General features: G+C 34.0%; 1 protein-coding gene across 8 annotated transcripts in view; it reads right to left on the bottom strand.

Annotated features, from left to right (window-relative positions):
* The window catches only part of LOC135220978 (RNA-binding protein Raly-like), a 703,239-nt gene that overhangs the window by 210,892 nt on the left and 479,699 nt on the right, over positions 1 to 12,648 (bottom strand). For 2 of the 8 annotated variants that reach the window (XM_064258671.1, XM_064258670.1), the window contains exon 2: positions 5,196 to 5,304. The exons of the other annotated variants lie outside the window; for them this stretch is intronic. The gene's annotated coding sequence lies outside the window, so the exon portion shown is untranslated. The remainder of the gene's footprint in view (positions 1 to 5,195; positions 5,305 to 12,648) is intronic. 8 annotated transcript variants of the gene reach the window in all.

Raw genomic sequence — 12,648 nt, 5'->3', positions numbered from 1 at the left:
GCAGCTGACACAACATGGATGGAACCCAACTCCTATTATTAGTTCTCTTTAATCACGTCTATAACCTATCCGTCGCCTCCCATTTCAGCAAATCAACCCAACTGCTTCTCCTGTCACCGTAATTCCCTTCATTCAGGTGAAGAAAAAGGTATCAGCTGCGTACATAAGGACAACCACATACGTACGCATCCTTGCAGATTTATTAATGCATATATATATATATATATATATATATATATATATAGATATATATATATATTATTAATATATATATATGTGTGTGTGTGTGTGTGTGTGTGTGTGTGTGTATGCGTATTTTTGTGTGCTTTTGTGAGAGAGCAATCACACTAAAACGACAATGCTTTCCTATTTCCTATCACCTAAACATTTATTCATTATGCAAGATACGAAAGGCAACAGAAAACAGGGAACAATGTTCCTAGAAATAAATTTCCTGATGTAAGGCTGAATAAAAAATTTTAGGAGAGCGTGTAGAATGATATGAATGATAAAAGATGCAAAGAACACGACTAATACAATGGACTTTATGATGGATTATCAAGCCACGAGAGGTGAAACAATGTCTTGTTGATAAATGCAATCTGTGTCGCAATGGAGTAAAAAGCGTCATCAAAGTACGACAGACGACGATTCTCACACCACAGGCATAAAAAGCCCCGTTTCAAATGTCACTAACATGCGCTGAAGAATATTTAATTCGCGATTCCACTCCAAACTCCAATAATATTTTCTGTGTTGATTTTAGAAGACGGAGAATTTTACGCGAATCGTAATTCAAATATTCTCTCCCCTTAATCTCTTAGGGCTGTCTTCAGAATACGAAATGTTTGCCATTGCGACTACATTTTCTCCAAAGTGAATCAGCAATTTTTGTCTTTCATGAACTTGTGATTTCAGAGCAACTGGGTGGAATGTTTACATGAGCAATGAAATTCACAGAAAGGAATAAATTGCCGAGAGCGGATGAGAAATATGGGAAAGTATCGATTGACTGATTGTGAAATTTAGGTCTGAAGGACCAAGCGCCGGAACCCATCAGGATTATTCAGCGCCATAGTGAAAATGAAATATATAAATTAGTATGATATATTATGAATAAATGAATGATAGTAGTATTCACATACGAACGTAAAAAATATGAAGAATGATGATAGATAAAACTAATAAAAAATATATAGAAATTTTTTATTTAAAAATATATAGTTTATGGAACAAAAATGGCTAAAGTCTTTACTAAATATACTAAAATCATACTTTATTAAAACAGCCAGATTCTTTCAGATAACCCATAAAGTTATCTATCAACACCATCATTTGAAATCTCTAAAATAGTCTTCCCAGCTATTAAGTACTTTACCCTAAGACGATTAAATCTAGGACAGTGCACCAGCAAGTGCTCAACGGATAGCTCACCATCACAGTGAGCACAAAAGGGTCACTGGCTCCCTCTAAAATATAACAATGAGTGAAGCGGTTATGGCCAATCCTAAGCCGTGTTAGGATGATCTCGAACCTTCTAATGCGATTGAAACCGTAACTCCAAAAGTCAATACTTTCTTCAATATTTGTGTACTTCCCATTTGTGGATAAAATAGGGGAAGTCCATCTCTACTGCCATTTCTAACAGATGTATCTTCCAATTAGTGGATGCATATCCAAATGTGGCGCCTTATCAGTTAAGAAATCACATCTCGCAGCATCCTTTGCTTCACTATCAGCCAGTTTACGCTAATGAAAATGGAAATAGTTTTCGGTCCAGGCGTTGCGTCGGAATTATTTGCACTTCATTCTATTCCATAACGAAACGAAAATCACAGTAAATTGCAAATTTAGGATAATCGTCAAGTAAGAAATGATGTGTAATTTACCGATCCTTTTCCATTAGCATATTTAAAAAAAAAAAATAAATAAATAAATAAATAAAGAACTTTTAAACAGTGCAGTCCCTATTACCAACTATCCTTAGCAGTGTTGCCGACTCATAGAAAATTAAAAAGCTCCTGACAATAATAGCACAGAGACAACGAAAGAAACGAATTTGCGACAAAACATTAGTAATGAAATTTCGTCATTTTTGGGTCTGCACAATGTGCATTTAACTCTCTCTCTCTCTCTCTCTCTCTCTCTCTCTCTCTCGCTCTCTCTCTTCTCTATAATAGATATATATATATATATATATATATATATATATATCTACATGATACACGCACACACATATATATAGCTATATAATGTATGTCTGCACAACTCTGTGGTTGTGAGCATGTGTTTACTTGTTTAAAACATTCTCCTTTATCCTAAAGAGTATTGCGAAAAAAATAAGATGCTTACTTATGTTGAAATATCATCATCAACATGATTTTCCACTGACGAAAACCAATAACTGTTATTGACAACGAAAAAATTAATATAGAGAAGAGAGAAAAACTCAAATAATAAAATAACATAGAAGTTGGTGTATTAAATACGAGCAGAGAGCGGAAATGCAGACATTCCACTCTGATGATATAGCTTTAATACTTTCCTTTCACACCTCAATAGTCTTAAGAAACATTTTGGTTTGTTGCATCATGTTCCACTTTTCGAGTTACATTACTGACATAAAATCTTTCTAAACCAAATTAGCAGATTTCTGTATTGCTTTTCATAAATCAATCTACATACCAAACAACCTATTTAATTGCGATTACGCAATTGAAAATTCCTTAATTACTGTGCACTAACTTCTCTCTCGCTCTCTCTTTCACATGTAAAACCCGTACGCACACATGTATATATAATATATACGTGTGTGTTTACGTGTTACTTGCGCCTATTTGTCTTATAAGGAAAAAATCACTTTAACTCTATCGTTACTTAACTGTTCAATTAATAAATATTGCTTTTTCAAAGCAGTGAATTATAAATGTGTACAAGTTCTTTCTTCTCTTTGTCACACTATTTATTACAGCATTTACACCACGGCCATGTTAACATTTTGGAGCAGTTTTTCTTCCGCCATCATTTAAGGACTGATAAATATCTGAGGAAATATTCTCCTGCTAACAATGTAAGGTAATTAAGTGGTGGGGATAGGGAAGAAAAGGGAAGGATACGGGGGAGATTCTCTTCCCTGCTGATCGACAACGGCTATCAAGTGGGAATTACTGTGATATAATGAAAGCCCTACAAGCTGCTGCCTCCCTTCTCTCTCTCTCTCTCTCTCTCTCTCTCTCTCTCTCTCTCTCTCTCTCTTTATTTTGTTCACTTCCCTCTACTGTGCGACTACCTAACGTCCCTTCTCTTTCCCCTCTAACTCTAATTCCCACAACGCTGGTTTACTGAAGAGGCCAGGTAATAGAAGGTCGGACAGGGGGCGAAATAAAGGGAGACTGTAAATTTGAAAGAATGGGAAGAGGACGGATGGACCATGTCACATGTCGATTAATAGGAATATCCAGTCATGAAATCATTCACTGGACGCAGCACATTTCTCTCTCTCTCTCTCTCTGTCATACATACCCACAAATGCCGTGAAAATATGCACAAAATGCTAAAGGCAAATATTTCATGGCTATAGAGAGAATTTTTTAAGAACCGCATCACCCATGTTCAAAGTGAATCCTTACCTTTTGAGAGGACATAAAATTTCAGTGTTTATTTTACGAATAACGTCCCAGACGTTCTAAATTCCCAAGATATTGTTAGTTAATCTAAACAGACTACCGATCGAGTAAATGTGCTGTAAAATTATTTCCAGAGCACAATGAAGACTATAAAATTCACGGTATAAAAAATAAATTCTCTTTTTTCACAGGGAAATTATACAAAAAATATCGGAAAATGTTATGCAAAGCATATTCGAAAGGTGTTTAAAATATTCCAAAAAGTTACCCTCATTAAAATGTATATTCACAATAGGACGCAGATTTTGCCCCAAAGTTCTTACAAGATCAAAATGTTTAATCCTATTACCATTGTTAGGTGTTTCCTGTTTTAGACTTTCAAGATTTTCAGGGATAAAGCTGTTTTGCTGAAAAGGGAACACTCCCCCCCGAACCTCATCCCCCCCACCTCTCTCTCTCTCTCTCTCTCTCTCTCTCGATGTATCCTCGGATGGACTAACAAGTCTCTGAGACACCCTAATCCTTGTAACTCATTGTAACTCTCTCAGACAAACAACGCCCAAATCATTAATAAATAGTAATTCTTACAAAATATGAAATTAAGAATACAATATCCACAGACTAACTCTAGCAAGTTGGTTTCATACACACACACAAACAAACACACAAACACACATACACACACACACACACACACACACACACACACACACACACACATATATATTTAATTATATATAATATATTATATTATATATTATATATAATATATATATATATATACACACACTTACTTACGTACATCTTCATGCATGCGCTTATCAAAGAAAGTACTAGAAGTACTGACTGAAGACGAACATGAATTTTCCCGCTACTCTACATGTTACTTGTAGAATATAAATATCTACTCTACTAAATTGTAAAAAATGAACAGCTGTTCACATATTATTTGTAAAAAACAGAAAATAAAAAGTTTCCCTTAATCTTAGCGCGAGATTCGGTGTACCCGCCTACTTAAATGCAATTTCATATGCAGCAGCCTCCTTCAATTTGCTTTAAAGCAAAAGACTTTCGAGTTTCGTTCTTCTCGTACCTTTCTTTATCGTCCTAGGGAAATTTGAAATAAAACTCCATTCTCGAGTCGGAAGTCGGAGCTGATGAGATGCATCCGAACACAAACAAACCACAGATTGGAGAGCAAGGTGGAGGAGAGATGAGAGAAGTACGAATGGAGTATGCCCCCTTAAGCTGATACCGTAAAAAAAAAAAAGTAAGAGGGAACGTTTTTAATAGGAAAATATGTCAATAGATAATCCATAGTCTTAGGGAGCAATAAGGAATTCTCAGACTGTTTATTCTCCTCAAGTAAAAGGATATATAAAATGTGGGAAATAACATCGGTGTTTTTCAAATCAGAAAATAGTATCAGAAAAAAAGTTACTCATAGTATGAATGCTTTTTATGGGATATACCACAAGTATAAAAGTCTACAAATCAAACATAAAATACATGAGAAATAAAAGAAAGGAAAATTAAATTTAGGTAAACAAATCTACAAATAACACTTGCTCTTTTGCAGTCGACTAAGAGGAGCCCATCGCCACAACAGGCCTTGTTCTTAATAGCAGCTATGTGTCATCGCCACAGAATGCTGCGCTGTTATTCGTTTCTCACTCACCTGCGGATAAAAAAAGGAGAGAAAAATACATTAATTATCTCAGCCATGTAAAGGGAGGATTATAAATGAAAAATATGTTTACCTTCACTAGGTCGGTTTAAGAATATAAAAATGTTTACACGATGTTAAACGGCTCATGCAAAATGGCCCCTTTCTTCCCGCCGTAATAACAAATGTGCCATTCGTTGCCTCGACACATAATCGTTGCTGGGTTTGTCTATTTTACTCCGGCAGACGCAGCGTGAAACTAAAGTGAGGCTAAAATTAAGGTTATGACGATGTTAAATTTCCCCGTAATAGGCTATACAAAGGAAGCACTTATGCATTACATGCCTGCAAGTAATTAACATTAAAATAAAAACTAACATTACTAACATAACCTACCCGGTAATTAAGGCACTCACGTAAGACTGACGTCATTTCACACATTCACTTCAATTTATCATTCTAGTATTCCAAGCCCGCCTTACATTCTCGGAAATATTACAGATTACGGCATCGTTATCTTCATAAGTAAGGTAAAAGACGTCGAGAGAGAGAGAGAGAGAGAGAGAGAGAGAGAGAGAGAGAGAGAGAGAGAGAGAGAGAGAGAGAGAATTTGGTATGAGGACTGAAGATGTGGGGGAGAAGGGATGTTATATAGTAACTTGCAAAAGGAAGTTTGTATCCATTAATTTTGTTCTCGCAAGACATATTTGCCAATACATGCTTAGATTCCGTTTGGACCGGAATGACCGCACAGATCCCTTTGAGTTGATGCTGTCTTGGAAAATTTTTACTAAGTCGATTTAAGAGGACGAAGGAAGTGTTGCCTAGAGATGATAAATGGCGACAGCATATTAACTGACTGACAAATATAAACAGATAAATCACATAAAATTGTAATCTGCAACTATTTAAAATGAGTAATGTATAATGACGTTCTTAACAAACAGAAATATATAAAATGCTAATATTATTATAAGGAAGTTATGTATCATAGTAAAATAAAGAAAAAATGTCACTTATACAATTTGCTGGTAATGAATGTGGCTGTCAAATAGTTCTCAAAAAAAAAAAAAAAAAAAAAACAAAAAAAAAAAAAAAAAAAAAAAAAAAGTTATTCATGCAATACTATTTAAAAAATTAGTTATATATATATTACTATAATCCGATATGCAAAACGACGCTAGAAAAAATGGCAATCATATAACGTTTTGTTATATAACATCTCTTTTAATGTTACATAACTTTCTCTTTTACCAAGGCCCTATTACACATCCGATTCCAGAAAAATAATACAAATTAGCCGCGACACGTTACATATCTGTTTTTCCCGCAGTAACGTGTTACACAACTGCCCTTTTCCCCATTTTTGGTCTAAGCATTTTTACAAAACTGACTATTACTAAAATAACAATTTATTATCGTATGAAACAGTTAAACAATTAACTGCGTAAAGTATTATGTTGCTTGAACAACAACTTGAAACGCGAGTCTTATAACGCGACAATTTACGACGTAAAAAAGAAGAATCAAATGACTCTGTTAAAAGGTTAATCATAAATATAAAAAAAACAATCAAAAATAAAATGTGAAATCAACGGAGAGGAAAGCAAATGAACGTTTAGCGAAAGAAGCACAATTAAGTAAAATGTTAGAGAAATAATAACAACACAAAATAAACTATAAAAACAACTTACAATATCATAAATGCAAAAATTTAATTAAACCATGACAGAATTAACGCATAAACCTGCAAGACACAAAAAGAATAAGAGATAAAGATGATGAAAATGACACAATTACAAAAAGCAGGTAGAGTAAAATGGAAGCAAATGAAAACTTATAATAATAAGAGAAAGAAAAGACAATAAACACCACAAGATAAAAAGTTGAATTAAAACTGCATTAACACTTCAGCTCTGATGGAAATCACATGCAACCGGTACACAAAGACATATATCTCAACACGAAAATCCAATAATAAAGCTCACGAAGACGGAAGTTTGTTCCAAAATACACACATACATACATACGACGGAGGGAGAGAGAGAGAGAGAGATATGACCTCCACCCATAATAAAAAGAGTGAAATGGACCCCTACAAGATATTTATATCCACATATCATGTTCTCTTGGAGTTTAATCTTGAAATGATGTCACGAAGGTCGAAGGTTGATTCTTTTGTAAGTTTATAAAAGGATGATTCGTTATAAAACACTAAAAGACGTGATTCACGACTGAAATGCTAAGATTTAAAAGAGAATTGATATTCATTTTACTCCCAGTTATGCAAAGATCGTATACAGATATTTGGATATAGATAAGAAATAATAAAAATCAAACGCTAATGTTATTTTGTAGCAGTAGTGTCTTTTACTATAATACTTAGGGATTAGAAAAATATATGAATAGGAACTTATGAGTATTCGAATATCAAGATATAATAAAAAGCGTTTATAGTTGAAGACTAGAAATACAATAAAAAATATTTTAATAGATTCTAAACTGCCAAATTAATATAACATTCATTTTGGTATTAATCATGAACCATAATGATACATAGAGACTTATTCTTAATATACACTAAAAATATCTTTAACTGTATTCTCTAACATATATTCAACAATAAAGTGTTTCGTACAGTCACTCAAAAATGTTTAGGAACATGTCCCAGAAGTTTTCGTTCACCTAACTATAATCATTCATTTGATATGTAGCACAAGGAAATGTTCTTTTCTTATTCGATTTTGATTATTAATCATAGGATTAACAACCTAAAAAAGAATGGTGAGTGCAAAATCCGTATTAAAAAATAACAAAACATTTTGAAAAATTTCGCTTATGATGGTAGGGTAAAAGCGTCAATAAAAAACTATTATTAGTCATCCACTCAATACTTATGGGAGTCAATTCAGAGGCGTTCTTTTTCATGCATAAATAACCCAATGGAAAAATATAGGGAGATAAACTGGTAACACCAATGGATACTTGATAGCACACACACACACACCACACACACACACAGAGAGAGAGAGAGAGAGAGAGAGAGAGAGAGAGAGAGAGAGAGAGAGAGAATAAATGATTAAATAAAGGAATTATAATATTGGTAGGGAAACTGGAGGAAATTTCTCTGATATACCATTACCAGTCGTGTCTTTGTTTCATGCGTTTACGACGGAGTTGCCAAGTAGCTCCAGATGCCACTATTATAAGCTGTTAACCGAAAAGTTTTGAAGTTGCAAAAAATTTTTTAGCGACTATACAACAAGTAGCATCAACATCGTTTAAATCTATGATATAAATTCTGAATCAGACATGGACTTGGTGTATTCACACATCTAAACTGACTAGTTACCAAAAACATATCATACCACCACAGACAGTGGATTATTCACATTCGTATTTCACTTACAATTTCAATTCAGGGAAATTATCATAAAAGAAAAAATAGACAATGACCTTGCACATTATTATTAACAAAATCAGCTGCTAAAATAAGGAACAAGCACTGAAGTATGAACTAATTTCATCAACTCTTTTATGTCTAACGATGACATTTGCTTTATATAAGATTCCTCGCTTTTACATTGCCCAAAGAACGAGTCATAAAGAAGAGGAATCATCCTAATGCCAGGCCATAACCAGCACGAAATATTGAGCTATTTTTTCGCTTCGCGAAACTGATAGCCGATGATACTGTGCTGCGGCCGCAGTGATTGGGAAGATTTGAGTGTCGTCTGCCAAGGTTTGGACAGAGCAAATAAAAGAATGAATGCTATATTATATATATATCTATATATATATAATATATATATAGTATATATATATGTGTGTGTGTGTGTGTGTGTGTGTGTGTGTATACACACACACACACACACACACACACATATATATATAATATATATATATATACACACACACACACACAAACTTAGGTCCTAGGACACTTGAACATACGATAAGGAAAAGTTATCGCTTTAATGAATAAAAATAATAGTTTTAATGATGATTATTATTATTATCATTATTATGAAGAAGAAGAAGAAGAAGACGAAGAAGAAGAAGAAGAAGAAGAAGAACTACAACAACAACAACAACAACAACAAAGCCGCGCTTTGGTTTGGTTTCAAGTCTAGTCTTATAGTTCGTAAATCAAATACTATAATAGCTTCATCTTAGCAAAACCAACATCAGTATCTTATCAAGAATAAAAATGCTATTACTCTTTACATATATATCAATATATTGGTTTATTTTAAAACTAAAAGACTTCTGAAAACGACAAAGAAAACCGTAGTGATTACGTAAAAAAAAAAGTAACATCGTTGCAAAGACCGTCGTTTCATCTCTCAATTCCACATGAAAGAAGAAATGTTAGTGAAAAACAGCTCTTAAAAAATACGCTATAAAGAGTCCCTTTGGCTCAGAAATTGTGTTAGCTTTGTTCCCCGAGCCAGCAGCTGAAATGAAACCGAATCGGCCATACTCTTGTATTCAGAGTGGCACGCTTCATGTTTTCAAATTCATTTACGAATAAAACCCTATATCAGTTACCAAGACTTTTATAGGAGGGTGGACTTCCGAATTTGCATACTCGGTTTTTATAGTACGTTTATTTACCGCCAAAGTCACTGAACACTGGGTTACTACGCGCATACAACCATTATTATTAAATATATTGATAAATAATATAGATATAAAACAAAGAATAATTCAATATTTTACCATTTTAAATGAAGAAAGAGAAGTAGAGTAATTCCTTTTGTTTTGCAATGGGGATGTTCCTTGCAGAAAAAAATGAGATGAAAAAGAACCTCATCTCATTCCCTCCACGAGAGAAGAACACATCATTATCCCTCTAATTAGAGCAAATGAATGGGGGCAGAACTTCAAAATGAAAATCTCTAATTCGGGACAATACGAGCACCGCAATGTTTCCCTTCTATTTACAGCATCACAAGCTTAAACAATAGCCTGTCTGCTCTATAAAAACACAACGAGCAAAAGAATACTAACTACCAGTATGTAGTGAAATAATAATATATATACATTCCGACCACAAAATACGTTTTCCAATGATTTTACAACATTTATCCTCATAGTATCATAGAATGATTATATAGAGAACTGGAAGGTGTCTTAAGGAGATTAATATTGTTAATTCCGCAAAACCAAATTAAAAATAAATATACCAAGGCTTCCCTGACCCTATCTATCAGAGTAAAGAATGGCAGCCAATGAACGGGATTCGCCGTTTGATCGGTGCGGTACGCAAAACGTATACATAACGGCAATCTCTAAGCCAGTATTAATTTGCCATCAAACAGTAACGATGCAACCTAACCAACGTGACACTGAACCAGATGTCCGAACAAAATTAAAGCTATATTTGGAGATCTTCCACTCATGACCCTTTGATCCAACACTTGGCTCTTTGATCTCCAGAATACTGCTCCATATTACTCCAAAGAGGCTAATCATGCTTGAATCCCCTGCAAAACAGAAATGAATAAAAGTGTATATATATTATATATATATATATAGATATATATATATATATATATATACATATATATATATTTGTGTGTGTGTGTGTGTGTGTGTGTGTGTGTGTGTGTGTGTATGTATATATATACACACATATATACACATATAAATACAAATACACTCAAATACGTTTGAGGTTTCTCTGTCATACTCCCCACTAGGATATCCGAATTTTATGGCCCTTTCACCAACATATTGTTCTCCATTCTTACCATAGGATCAAACCTTGTCATAACAATCTGATAGATCCTTTCCCAGTGAAGATATTTTTGTCATGTCAACATATCTTCACATCTCTCACCCATATTCTCATACAGCTCACAATGGCATATTCAGCCTTTTATTCTTTAATTCACATTCAACATGTACACTACACTTCCATGAAGGAAAGGTGGTCCAATAATGCTTCAAGCACTGACATCCTGTTTTCTGTAGACTATCCAAATTTCTTCTCAATCTTTGACTCATACACTGCTAACTTTCTCGTTTTACCTTTTGTGTGACTCAGGTCTTTCATCCTACCAATATTCATTTTAGTAAATTCAAAAACATAAAATTCTTAAAATTTCGTTTGGCTGTCATCTATGTCAATATTTATTACTCAATTTCCCAGGCTTCCACTTGCCTTCAGACCATTATTATTAACCACATCTACAATGCACTTCTTTTCTCTTTATTTTCTCATTATCGGCAATTACTAATGTATCATCTGATGACATCAACCTAATTTGTGTGTGTGTGTGTGTGTGTGTGTGTGTGTGTGTGTGTATGTATGTATGTATGTATGTATGTATGCACACACACACACACACACACATATATATATATATATATATATATATGTGTGTGTGTGTGTGTGTGTGTGTGTGTGTGTGTGTGTGTGTGTGAGCGTGACAGAAAGCATCATCGTAGAACACATATATGGCAATGCGTTAGCCAAAATATATTTACATTATATTAAATGTCAACATATTTACACTAACTTATATCCCAATTCTTACTTCCAACGAAAAAAATCGTTTCGGATTGAAAAAAAGGGAAATAAATTATTAAAAAAGAAAAACCATTGCACCCAAGGATATCTTCGCTACAGGTCATTATATAGAAAATTGAGGCTAACAAGCACCCTTATCTGTACATATCTCTACTATATAAGACAATATCGCTGCTCCATGGCCATGGTGAGATAGGATTCGGCCGCTCTGGTGTGCAGGCATTCAGCTGCACGTCAGCTGACTTCGTTGTCACTAGTATTTGCTTCATTCCCCTCTTGACGGTCTTGCACTGGGACCTAACCTACAGGGTGTACCCTTCTACTGACACCTATTCCAAAGAGGAAAAGAATTTATATATATATATATATATATATATATATATATATATATATATCTACACACACACACACACACACACACACACACACATATATATATATATATATATATATATACATATATATAAATATTATATTACCTTATATATTACACGAAAAAATATTACAGTGGAGTGCGACCATGTAAATGAATCAAGGGAGAACGGCGGGTGAGCAGTAAATTTCGGATCCTGTTTGCAAACGTTTTCAAAGGATATTAATGTTAAAAATAATGGTGACTTTACAGGAAATTTTGAGCTCTCCCGGTCTCCTTTTCTTCCAAACACACACACACATATATACGCACATATGTGTATGTGTGTGTGTGCCCTTGTAACTAATTGTTTATAATCCTCGAAGTACCTGAAGAGGCCGAGTAGATTCGGGTACTGATAATGAAAACCAAACACATTTAAATAAAGAGTAAATATGGCTCAATA

Source organism: Macrobrachium nipponense, chromosome 2 (assembly GCF_015104395.2).
Source record: "Macrobrachium nipponense isolate FS-2020 chromosome 2, ASM1510439v2, whole genome shotgun sequence".
In the NCBI taxonomy this organism is placed as follows: domain Eukaryota; kingdom Metazoa; phylum Arthropoda; class Malacostraca; order Decapoda; family Palaemonidae; genus Macrobrachium; species Macrobrachium nipponense.
This window is presented reverse-complemented; position numbering and strand designations above follow the sequence as displayed.